Source organism: Setaria viridis, chromosome 8, assembly GCF_005286985.2.
Source record: "Setaria viridis chromosome 8, Setaria_viridis_v4.0, whole genome shotgun sequence".
Lineage (NCBI taxonomy): Eukaryota > Viridiplantae > Streptophyta > Magnoliopsida > Poales > Poaceae > Setaria > Setaria viridis.
The window spans coordinates 6,188,914-6,201,885 of NC_048270.2; the positions used below are offsets into that span (position 1 = coordinate 6,188,914).

The 12,972-nt window shown below is 48.3% G+C and overlaps 1 non-coding gene across 1 annotated transcript; it reads right to left on the reverse strand.

Annotated features, from left to right (window-relative positions):
• Positions 1-10,445: 10,445 nt before the first annotated feature.
• LOC117833468 (uncharacterized) lies at positions 10,446-12,928 on the reverse strand. The gene is made up of 3 exons (XR_011898930.1): positions 11,282-12,928; positions 11,023-11,214; positions 10,446-10,832 (listed from the first exon to the last, which is right to left on the reverse strand). It is a non-coding gene; the product is annotated as an uncharacterized protein (transcript).
• Positions 12,929-12,972: the final 44 nt, after the last annotated feature.

Consider the following 12,972-nt stretch of genomic DNA (forward strand, 5'->3'; position numbering starts at 1 on the left):
ACGCCATCTTGTGTCATAGTCTCCATGTCAGATACGTCTCAGTGTCCAGCCTCATATTTAGGACTGTCCAAACCTTCTGATGGGCTCGTAGATGTATGTAGCCCCCGATTACTTTTTAATCAAATGCAGCAATTCCGAGTACTTTTGTAAACTTTACCGATTAGTTTTGGTGTTCTTCGAGTACTTCGTCTGGTTAAATCTTCAAAGATACCCAAAGACTGTCATGCAGCTAGAATGTACTTAAGTCTCATTTAACTCAGTCTCATGTCCTTTAATCTTGAATTTCTATATGGAAGTGCGACAAAAGTTGCACTCCATATCGAGTAACCCCCGAGTCTTAGGTTGAATCGAAGAATCAGACTGAGGATCAATCTATAATATGCATCACTTTACCTTTAAAACCTAGAGAAAAAACTTTTTATCGATGGACGCGTGGCACACAACCCCCGAGCCTTTAGCTGACTAGTTTGGTGGGTAAAAGATCAACCTTTGGTCAACGTGACCATCTCTAGGAAATCTTATCTCTTTCGAAAAATAAAGGTAACTACCAATCGGGTGCTCGAAATATGTGGATCCATTAAACCTGAAATCCCTTTATTTGCGCCGTTGTTACTATGTCGCGGTGATAAATAACGAAGAAAATTATCCCTTCCATTTTACCTTTGCCAGTCGCCTTTCCAATCTCTACACTGTAGCCCTAGCGTCGCCGCTGCCCAATCTTCGAGCACTAGAGCCTCCCCACCCCCCACTCAGCCCCTGAGCGTAAGCGACAGAAGAAGCTCGTAACAATAAGGATGAAGCTCGTAACAATAAGGATGGGGAGGAAGGCTTCCGCTGTCAAGCTGCCGAGGGGGAAAAGAAGAAGAAAGGATTTGGCAAGGAAAAAGATTTTCAGTTGCCGGTGCCCAAGTACGGAAAAACCAATCAGACCACGCCGCCAACTCCCGCTTGTGCTTAGAAACGGTCATCCTTGAAAGAGAAGGAGATCAAGGTGCTTGTGGCCGCCAAGCGGCTTCAAAATCAAGACATCATCAATTGGAGATTCGCCTACGACAATTCGTGGCTATTGGAGGAACACTCCAATGAAACAGTAATTTTCGCTCACTTCATCGAGCGCGGTCTTGCACTGCCAACTTCTGACTTTTTCGGGATCTTTTGGATTATTATATGTTGGAGCTGGTTCATCTGAATCCCAGCGAAATTCTCCATACTACCATATTTTTTCATTTCTGCGAAGCTTTTCTGGGAATAGGCCCCGCTTCCAGTTATTCCGAAAACTTTTCCGTGTAAAGACGCAACCGATGAGGGACCACACTCAAGTAGTCGAAGGCGCCGGTATCCAGATGCGGGAGAAACTCAGCAGCTTGTATCTAGATTATGAGTTGATAGACTCCAATGCTGGGTGGAAGGAAAAATGGTGCTACATTGGCAATCATGATCCGAAACTACCCGAGCTGACAAGACATCGCCCCTCCTGGAACAACCGATGGCTTGATGAGCCAACACATAGGGATTGCCTCCAACTACCCAATCTCATTGATAGAATAGCCAAGCTGAAGCAAGAAGGACTCACTGGAATTGGAGTACCCTTCAGTTTTATGAAGTGACGAATCCAGCCCTTGCAGCAGCGATGCCACTAGGGTTATGAGTATACTGGTGTCAATGATCCATCCAGACTTTCTCCTGATGAGCTCAACACAGATGAAATTATGGTGAGACTGAAGAGGAGTTCAAAAATGTGGGCGATATCCCTACTATTGTGCGAGAATTCAGTACCGCCAACCCGCCAAAACTTGTAAGTACCTGTGGGCATAGCCCCCGAGTACTTATTTGAAGTTGTTGAGTTTGCTAACTTGTCTTTCTTTGCATGAAGATGTCAACTTGTACTTCTCTGCTCCTCTTCCTCCCGGATCGGAAGATACTTGTGAAGCTACTCCTCATGTGCATACGGCGGAGAGCGCTAAGAGTGATGATGACCAAGAGGAGGAAGTACTTGAGTACTCTAGCGGCACTAGCTCCGATGCCATAGATGAAGTCAAGGCTTAGCCGTCTACTAAGTATGGGTCTTCCTGTGGAACAAGGAAACGCTCGACTGCTGATGAGCTTGAAGTCACCGCCGAAGAAGAAGCGATCCGTTATTACAAAATATGTGCCTCCCATGGTAATTACTTATGAGGAAGGACAAGATCTTGAGGATCATGTACTTCCAATAGGTGATTCCAATATCACCACCATGTCTACTCAGGATGACATTGGTGATTTGCAGGTACTCGAAGAGGCAACTGAGGCGGAAAAGGCAGCTGATGTGGCTGCTCAAAACAAGTCACCAATCGAAATTGAAGATGATCCAGAGCCTTAAGATGTCACTCAGGGTAATCCTTAGGTGATGAACCTCACTAGCACAGATACAACTCGAGAAGAAGAGGCGGAGCTCAAAGCTGGCCAAGATCCTATTGTGGATGTGCAGGCCATGCCGAAAGCACCATCTCCAGCTGTCAAGCCACTACAGTTATTTGGAGAACCCACACTAAAGCTGATGAGATCATCAAAGTAATCTTTTATGCTCTTTTTGAGTATAAATTGCAACTCAAATCGACTTGTTGTGTCGCTAAAGCTTTGTCTTATGCAGAAAATCCTCTGATATGGACCTTGGAGGGCCTAGCTTGAGGCCCGTGACCGATGGCAATAGCCCTTCAGCCCAGGATGCTGCCGCGACCCAAGCAAATCTGCAGCCAAAGGAACACCCTGCGACAACAAGTAGTCCAGGTGTCGTATCTGTCGTTGTCAAGATTTGCGGATCAAGACTACGGCTAGTAAATTTCTTTTATGCGCGTAAGGCTTCGGATGGTGGCGTGGGAGGACACGGGGTTAGACTGGTTCGGGCAAGGAAAGCCCTACGTCCAGTATGAGGAGCTGCTCGTGTTGCCCACGCAGGGTCTGTAGTAGGGGTTACAGGCGAGCGAGAGAGGGAGTCGATCCCAAGTCTCTTGGGTGTGCACTGATGCTCTAGAGGAGAGTGTGTGTGAGTTCTGTTGGCTTCCGAGTCCTCCTGTCTCAGGACCCCCGGTTCTCCTTTTATAGCGCAAGGAGAGCTCAGGGTTACAGATGAGCCATGTGTGAGGAGAAGTAAACGAGATAAGCTAAGTAAAGTAAAATACAAGGAGAAGGACCAAGTCCCCGGGTCGCCGCCTCCTGTCAGCGCGTCCACCGGAAGAGGGCGGCTGTCTTTGATCTTGTCGACGATCTTCCTAGCGACCGCTGCCGCCAAGCATGATGACGGTGTTCGGTCGTGGCAACTGTGCAAGTTGGGGGGAGACAGCTGACCCTGTTGTCCTGCTTATGTCCCGTGGGACACGGACGTCGCGTCCCTGTCGCCGGATACGCGGGGCACGAGAACGGGCGGAGCTCCCTCCTGTGTCGGGCGGCGCATGCCATGAGTGCCTTACGACGAATCAGGGGGAGCCGCGGCCATTGTAGCCTGCGCGGTCGTGGCTACAGTGTTCTGCTCAGGTACTTGTGGCAGGTCACCTCGAGGGGCGCGGGCGCCTTTCTGCGCGCCAGAGCCGCGGTGCATTTATGGCGAGATCAGTAGGGGGCCCACGAGATCCGCGCCCTCGTCCGCCGACCTGCGCCCGAGGCGGATACTTATCTTGTGGGCCCGGATGAGTCCTACCCCCTACGCCCGGGGTCGGGCGAGGCAGAGTCGTGCGACGAGGGGTCGGGCGCTCCCAACCTGGGACCGCGGGTCGGGCGAGGCGGAGTCCTGCCATCAAGGGGTCGGGAGTGTTCGACCCTGGGACCCTAGGTCGGGCGAGACGGAGTGGGATGCTCCCTGCCTATGTCGGGTTGGCAGCGATCGTCATTAGCGTAGGTGGGCCTGGGCCTTCATGATTGTTGTCTTAAGGGGCATTAGGAGGTCGTTAATATTTCCCCCCAACAGTAGCCCTCGAGCCTGTGGTGGAGCGTGGATGCTCCTCCAGAGGCTACTATCGTCGTTCGTCAGGGATCTCTGCTCGTCATGCAAGCTGCAGTTAATCAGGGATAGGGAGTGTTGTTTGCTCGGCTTGGCCGGGAAGATTGATCAGGCGAGGTGTCCTGTGGGCGACTTGGCACGGGAGGATTTCTTGTTGTTCCATAGGGCACCTTTCGTCTGGAGACCTCAAGTCGTGACCATTCGCGTGGTCATTGGTTGCGAAGCTAGCCCCCGAGCCCCCACGCGTTGCAGGAGACCGCTCGGGAGGCTTAGATCAACTTTTGAACGTTACCCCTCAAGCATCCGTTCGCTGAGATGGAGGGGGTGAGCCGTGCCACACTATCCTCGCCGGATGAACCGTGGTGCTTGTTGAGCTGCAGACGGGTCGATTCGAGTAGGGTCCCGGTCCCAGTTCGGGGGGGTCCGGCTTGGGCCAAGCTGGTGGCGTACCATAGATTCCGGCCGGCCAGTTCATATAATTCCCGAGTCCGTTCGATCGGATCCGGGGCCTCATTGCCTTTCTTAGGGGCAAAACCATGAACTTTGGTGCCGGCCCGGACTCGAATGTGAGGTTGGGACGCCCTAGGCTGTCGCTTGCCCAGATGATGGCCGCTAGCGGACCCGTCCCTTCTCACCCCTCGCTCGGGGGTGTCCTGGGGTGGCTGTTGAACCCGTAGTGGGCCAACCTTCGAACCCCTGGACCGTAATGGGCCGTAAGGGCGTTTTCAGCCCCGTATCCCTTTTTTACCTTTTGGTGGGCCTTGGGCCGGACGTGGAGGAGGTTGTGTGCGTGCGTTCTCCGGGAGGCAAAGTGACGGAAGGTGCCAGCCCGCGAAACGAGGGAGACGGGGATGTTTTCCTGCAGCAGGTCGTGCACACGACTTCCAAAAAAGACGGGCGTGACGGGTTGTACCTGGCGCTGCATTTACTGCGATGGGGCCGCCTGTTCCACTTCCCACGCGCCTCCCCATAAGACAGGGAGTCCACCTCGCCAGTTCCACCCGCAACTGCTCCCAAGTCTTTTCACCTTCTCGCTCGTCCTTTGCCTTCTTGCGCACCGTTCGCCTTCCTATGCCCAGCGCAGCAGCTTTCCTTGCTCTCCACCGTCGAACCTTTCTCCCCTTCACGACGGGGTCCTGGGCGTGCTCAAACTTTGGTACCTCGCGCACTGACGGCCTCATGAGGAAGGGCCTCCTCTGTGAGAGGATCGAGAGGGGCGAATGACAGTTCCCCGAGATGGAGGAGGTGTCGAGTCCGCCCGCCAGCTACGTCGTGTCGTTCGCCCACTTCCACGAGAGAGGGTTCGCGACCCCGTCGAGCCTCTTCTTCCACGGGCTGCTGCACTACCATGGGCTCGAGCTCCAGCACCTTAATCCCAACAGGATCCAACACATCGCGGCGTTCGTCGCGCTGTGCGAGGGGTTCCTGGGCATCGAGCCCAACTTCTTGCTCTGGAAGTACTTCTTCGTGGTCAGCCTGTACCAGAAGGCCGAGAAGAAGGGGAGCCAACAGCGGGCGACCCCGGTGCCGATAGGGTGTGCCGGTATCCACCGCCGCCATACCTGCGCCAAGGAATACATAGCGATGAAGACCGCGGCGTCCCACAAGGGGTGGCATCAGCAGTGATTCTTTGTGAAGAACTACTCTAACTCCCCCTTGCCGGAGTTCACCGGCCGCGTCATCGAAGCGCCGCCGGACCTGTGGTCGTACGGCCCGGTGGAGAAGGAGAAGAAGCGGATCGCCGGTTTGCTTCAGGCCATCGAGCACGTGAAAGAAAAGGGGCTGACTGGGGCTAGAGTTATTGAGGCGTACCATGCTCGGAGGGTGGCGCCGCTGATGCTCCGGGTTCGCTCGCTCGGAGGGAGGCGGAGTCTTGCGGCGAGGGGTCGGGCGCTCCCGACCCTGGGACCGCGGGTCGGGCGAGGCGGAGTCCTGCCATCAAGGGGTCGGGAGTGTCAGACCCCGGGGCCCTAGGTCGGGCGAGACGGAGTGGGATGCTCCCTGCCTATGTCGGGTCGGCAGCAATCGTCATTACCGCAAGTGGGCCTAGGCCTTCATGATTGTTGTCTTAAGGGGCATTAGGAGGTCGTTAATATTTCCCCCAACAGTATCGTTTGTAGCAGTGTTGATGAGAGATATTATATCATCGTTGACTGACGTTGTAGTACCAGCCCCCGAGAAATAAGTACCTGAAAAGGCGATGGCTGCTTCGGGTGCGGCGACCAATGTTGAGATCTTGACCTCCGATCATCAATTACCCGAGGAGGTGCCAGCTGTTGTGGACGTGGTGACTACTTCTACGGCCCTTGAGCAACTGATCACTAGTGAAGCGATGACTACCTCTGTCGCCGTGGCTGCAGATGTAGCCCTCAAGCTAGAGATAGAAATCAAGGCGGCGACAGCTCTTGATGCCATGGCCGTCAATGCATCTTCCCAGGTGGAGACGTCGACAAGTCTTGAGATGGTCCCTCATCCGAGCGCGGAAGCTAGGACTAGCACTGATAGGAAGATGACTCTGGAGGACACCCAGCTGATCGATGATTCACTGCTGAACCCAAAGATGATAGCTACTATCATGGAGATGCACCGTCATCTTGGCACTTATGCGGAGGTGAGTTGAATTTGTCTTGCTTTGTTGGCATGATGATCGGCACCCATGTGTTTAACACGAGTACCGATTTTTGAATTTCAGGACTTGATCAATCGCTCTCGTCGCTAGTCAGAGATGCTCGAGGGGTATGGTGATACCATACTCCATGCTGGAGCACTGGAGAAGGAGCTTGCTAAGGAAAAATTGTACACTTCCTGCTTGATGATGAAGCACGATAGCACAACGGTGGCCTTCCGGAGCCGGATTCAAGACCTGGAGGATGAAAAGGATCGTCTTGTTGCTCGCAATAAGTCTCTCAATCAGAAAATTGAAGGTAGTCTCCTCTGCTTTGATGTCTTTCGACTACTGATTGTCCGACTATCTTGCTGACCCCGTGCTAATGTTGCAAAGAATATAAGAAATTGGAACCAGAGCTTCAAGCGTCAATCATCGATTGGAAGAATGCTTTCTACCGGTTGAAAGATCAACATGACAAGCTGGTGCGTCACGTTAAGAAGTTGGAGCATGATATGGAGAAGGAGACGCGGATGCGCAAGGATGGCGAGGTTGATCTGGTCAATGCCATGAAGACCATCCAAGAGCGCGAAGTTGAGCTGGAAACTTCCAAACTCACTCTGAAGGAGATATTTGAAGCGGCTCAGCCGATAGCAAATATCGTGGAGCCTCCAGTTGAGGGCGTAGAGCCCTGTCCGCTAACTGAAGTACTCAAGGACATGCCAGGGAAATTCGCCGGCTATATTCAGAAGATGGCGAAGTCTGTCTCCAAGCAACTACTGAGCTTCGTCAAGTCTTTCTATCCTCAAGCTGATCTGACTCCTGTTGCGAAGGGTATAGTGGAGGACTAATCTAACGAACTCTTCCAGGAGTACTTGCAAGAGATGGATCCCAGTGCAGAAGAAGTAGCCAATCATCTGGTCCTGGTCCTTGAGTAGTTATGCATTAAAGCACATATTAGTTTTGTATTGAAAACATAATATGAATGCTTTGTAATATAAATATTTCTAAGTCTTGTCACAATCTCTCCTACTTTCGACTTGTTATTTTAGTGCATCTTACAATCTTCCCTGATATTTTCTCGTATGGTAGATGTAAGTGTCTGCGCACAAGGCTTCTTTGATGAGCCTCATTAGACGTCAGTTGTGAGTAATCTTGTTATGTGCTCCTTTGTTGCGGTGCACAAGTACTCGAGTTGCCTGGGCTGTAGACTTTTTTAATAAAGGTCCCTTTAGGGTCTTATGTACATAGCCTATATCCACGACCTCAATGGGCTCGCTTTGATGTTCACTCGAAGATTCCTAAAATTCTGCAAACTTGTTTTTACAAGCCGCGACTTAGACTAAATAGGCTGATGAGTAATTTGTCAGGTGATTAGGTAATCCGTGAAGAAGTGCTGACTCATCTTTGCAGGCCACTTTGGACAGAGGTGTCCAATAAGTTGTCATTAGGCGTTGAATAACTCCTTGACTAGCTGCAAACTTGCTTTTACAAGCTGCGATTGGATAGATTTGTCCCAGTAAGGTTGAATAACCTTCTTTTAACTGCAGACTTACTTCTGTAAGCTGCAATTGGACGAAGGTGTGGTGTAATTGTATCTCAATACTGTACAATATTCTCATCGATGAATGCTGCCGACTGCACATATTATTACTATAACCCACTCGACTAGTAGCTAATTAAGCAAAATAGTATGGATCATAATCCCATCGTCCACCTCAAAGAGACCCTCCACAAAAGCTGCGGTTCTTGTAGTGAGTAACCATGCATAGAGCCACAAAGGCACAAAGTGGACGAATGTAGCTCCTTACATGCGAACACTAAGATTCTCTACTGGGACTGATTCTCTAAGAGAAGTGATTCTATGGTTGAAAGTGGTTTTCTTTGATTCTCTAGCATAAACACTTAAAATTAGGATGGAGAATCACTTCACAGAATTAGGAGAAGCTACCTTTTTCAACTCCCAGCCTCTTAGTTTATTTCACAGAATCAGTAGATAAAAACTGTTTGGCAGAGCTCCTGCTGGATTCAGCAGAAAATCAGCTCCGCGAGCTCTGCTAAACACACCCTAAGATTGACCGTGATATCAACCTGTGCAGAATGTAACTTGTCTTTGAATTTCATACCATCTACTCCAAAAGCATGCTATGGTTACATATTATATGGGGACGACATTACTTTGCTTGATGGTCATAACCACCAAGGTCTAGCGACCTATTATAGGTCGTTTTGACTTTTCTAGATTCATAGATGTTTGTATGCATCTAGACATACACTATATTTAGTATATGCACCTAGAAAAGTCAAAATGACCTATAATTTAGGACGGAGAGAGTATGTAGTTACCACATATCAGAGGGACTACTACTTCAAGCCTTGGGAATCAACCCAATGAGTTATGCGATCTTTAGCTTCTTTTTGGCATACTGTTCATGCCACTTTGGCAGCATAAACATTGTTCTTGTTGTAAAACATGTCGTCAACGGTTGGATCTTCTTCCTCTCACGTCTCTCACAGCAAGCACAAAAACAAAGTAGACAAGTAGACAAGGCACAATATAGATGGAGCTTCTCTTTATTCCTCATATCGATGTATTGCAACAATGGGTGCTCCTCCGATATATATATATATATATATATATATATATATATATATATATATATATATATATAGAGAGAGAGAGAGAGAGAGAGAGAGAGAGAGAGACACTCCAAACTAAATCTAGAATTTTGGTAAAAGCCCACAAGCAACTAGACAAAGACTGGGACTTTCAGTCCTCCTTTCCTTCTATACTATGTCCGGTTGTTTTACAGCAATTCTGACGCTCTTTGTTATAAGCCTACGAGCTGTATCGTCTGGAACGTTCCCATGGATATCAGCCATGCAAGAGCGAAAATATATCTCCCACACAGAGCAATCACGCTCTAACTCATACTTCAGAAGGCATTGGTGGCATTGAAGGAATGATGGACCTGCGTGAGAGTATATGATTTCATCCACAGTGCAGTCGTTGTCTGAATCTGATAGAAGGAGGAATGCCAGGGAGGGGAGACCCTGCAACTGCAAATCCTCCTGCCTGGCATCTTCTTGCGGCTCAGCTCCGGTCAGCGAGGAGCCATGGGGGGCAAACTTCCAATGGCGAATCCGAATGGGGAACATTCCACGGTGGATCCGAACAGGCATATCCTCCTCACTTGATCGCCGACCGAACCCCTTCCGAGAACCTCTCAACATTGCTAATTAGGAGATAACCAACGGATCACCACCTCACCATATGCTGCGACCTAGAAATGCTCAAATGCCACCACGGGAACTCGAGGGTGTCGCGATTAGGACATTTAACTATTTGCCATCCTTATGGATGGCACTCCTTCAGTTGCCATTCTTACGGTTGTCGTTACAATTTTACCACCCCTCTATAAACGAAGCAACGCATTTGCCATTTTTGCACACATGGCGCGCCACCTCAGCCTGCCACCATGGAATTGGTACACGAAATGACCAAACTGCCCATGCCTTATCCTAATCCCTTCTCAGGCGCTACTCAGGCCTATACCGCGCACGCATGGTGCCTGTACCGCACACGCCTGGGCGTACCACGCCTGTACCGCCTGGGCGCCTGACACTGCCTCCGTGGATGTAGTTAATGCATCTTACATCCAATTTTTTAAAAAATAAAGGAAAAATAGGACAGACAATTCATGAAACTATATGATAGCAGGTTTGTTATTGTAAGCCAATGGTCAGGGACCTTATAATTCATCTCTAAAACAGAGAGCAGGCAACAGCTGCCCCTGAGCCGTGTTATCTTTCATTTGACAGAGTGCCACAATATGAGGGGGGGAACAATACTGATCAAGCACAATATGAGGGGGGAATAATACTGATCAAACATAATATATCATTGGGAACATGAGAGAACACATCCTGGATAAACAAGTACTGATCAAGCACACATAAACAAGCCTTCACTTACAGACATATCAGGATAAAAGGTTATGAAATAAGAAAAATAGTAACCACTATGGTTCTAATGCATTTTTCAGCAGCAGCACGTCCTAGAACAAAGTTTCCAGACTTGAACAGTTCATGGCCATGTAACTTCTACTTCTTTGCTTGTGACTTCTTTTTCACCTTGCTGGCCAGCTGTTTCTTCCTTGGTGTCATCTTCTTGGCCACATTTGTTGCCTTCTCCAGTGGTGCCTTCAAAGCTAGTGGATCTCCAAAGCCAGTGGTGCCTCCAAATCTAGCCTCCTGGACAAACAGCAAAAGAGATGGAATATCATGTTCAATCCATGTATGGAAATGACACAGAAAGGGAAACAACCAGTGATCAGCTATAGGTAACCTACTATCCACCTTATAGGTTAACTGGTGCAAGAATAAAAGTCTTTAGTGGTATTTCAACATATGTGACATGCGTGACATGTGTGACATAAATCACCTCTTAGTGTATTGCATTGATGTTGATGCTTCTGCTTCATTAGGTTCTGCTTCGGCTTTCTTGGTTGCTGCTATTGTTGCCTCCCTAGCTGCTGTTGCTCTTTTCCTGGGAGTTGTTAACACCACCTCTGAAGCAAAGTCTTCCTTGGCATTTTTCCTTCCAGCCTTGACAATGGTCTTCTTGGTTCTTTTCCTGCAAAACAATCTGTTGAGTATGTGAATAACGAGAATTAAAATGACTTAAGTTTAAAATAACACACCTCTTCTTTGTCCCAGTTAGCTCACACCTCCAACTTCCCTTTCTATGCCCCTTTTCATCACAATTGTCACACTTCACTTGCCTTTTAATTTTACCGGTTCTCTCTAGGCACGATGGTATTCTATTTTTTCTTTGTCTACGTACACCTCTCTTCTGTGCCACAGGTGGATATAGCTTAAATTGTTTCTCAACTTCAGGCCATTGGTTCCTGTCAGTGATATTAGACCATCCAAGATTATATACTTGCTTGAACCTCTGTACAGAATAAGCCATATCCATAAATTTATCATAGTTTGGTTGCCTATCAGTTGTGATCACAGCCAAGGCATGTGGCAAGACTTTCCTGTCACTTGCCATTCCCTGCAGGTACACATGTGGTCTTTGAGGTACACAACATGACTTCTTACCTCTTCATCCTTGTAGATCTCTGTCACCTCAGCTTGATCAGGAAGGCCCTTGGTGACTTTGAGGTGGCCTAATCCCTTTGAGCCAGCATTTAGTTGGTGGATGACAACTGGCAGAATGACTCCATGAAGAGCTCTAGAGATCCTTCTCCTCTTTGCCATCATGATCACACCCTTCTCCCTTATAGCATCTACCATATAGTGAAGTGGCAGATCTTTGAATTCTTTGATTCATGCATTCCATGACTCAGCTAGGTTGTTTAAGATGTAATCACACTTGATGTCAGTTGAAAATTTTGATCTAGCCCATAGGAGATTGTGGTGCTCTCGAAGCCATTTTTCTACATCAGGACTAGCTTCAATTACTTTGTCCATGAAATACTTATGCTTCCCAGGTGCATAAGCCCTAGCTGTAGTCCACATGTTTGCTGCATACACTTCTCCTATAAAGTGTTTCTTCATGTTCTCCATGAGACGCCTGAAACATTCTCTCTGTTCTACCCATGGCAAGACATGCTTGACTGCAGCTTCTAACCCCTTGCAAGCATCAGTGCATACAACTAACTTTGGAAGTTTTCCAATAGCCCTTCTCAGTTGCTCCATGAACCAAATTCAGTCATCCTTGGTCTCTGATAGGAAGAACCCAAATGCTAATGGAAACATCCAATTATGACCATTTAAAGCTAAGTTTGCAGGCATGTGACCATTCCACTGTCGATTTAGGGCAATGGAATCTATGCTAATATAAGGTCTGCATCCATATAAAAATCCATCTATGATGCCCTTAGAAGCACAAAAGAATCTAGTGAAGTGCCTCTTTTTGCCAATTTCAACACTGTCAATCTCAACCACACTACCAGGTGCCCTCAATTCCACCTCTGCCTTGAACCTATACAACCAATCAAATAAATCATCCCAATTACCAAAAAGTTTCTCTGCTGCTCTTTGTCTCCCATACCACATTGTCTGATAGTTAATCTGGATTCTGTACTTTTCCTCCAAAGCATCCTTCACTTCTTTAGCACCCATATTTGACTTCCTCTTCAAAAGGGGAATTGCCCTTTCAGCAACCCACGCTTGGCTAGCCATTGTGCCACACACTCTGCTTCTTGAAGCACACTTGTGTTCCAGGTTGTTTGTTTGCACTTGCACATTGCAACAAACTTTAGTTCATGATCATAAAACACACATAAAATAGATATCTAGCTTATAAATAAAATTATCTTAAAAAATTTGGTTAGTAATTATACCCTAACACACCCATCTGCTTGTGTTCTAGCTCTAATTA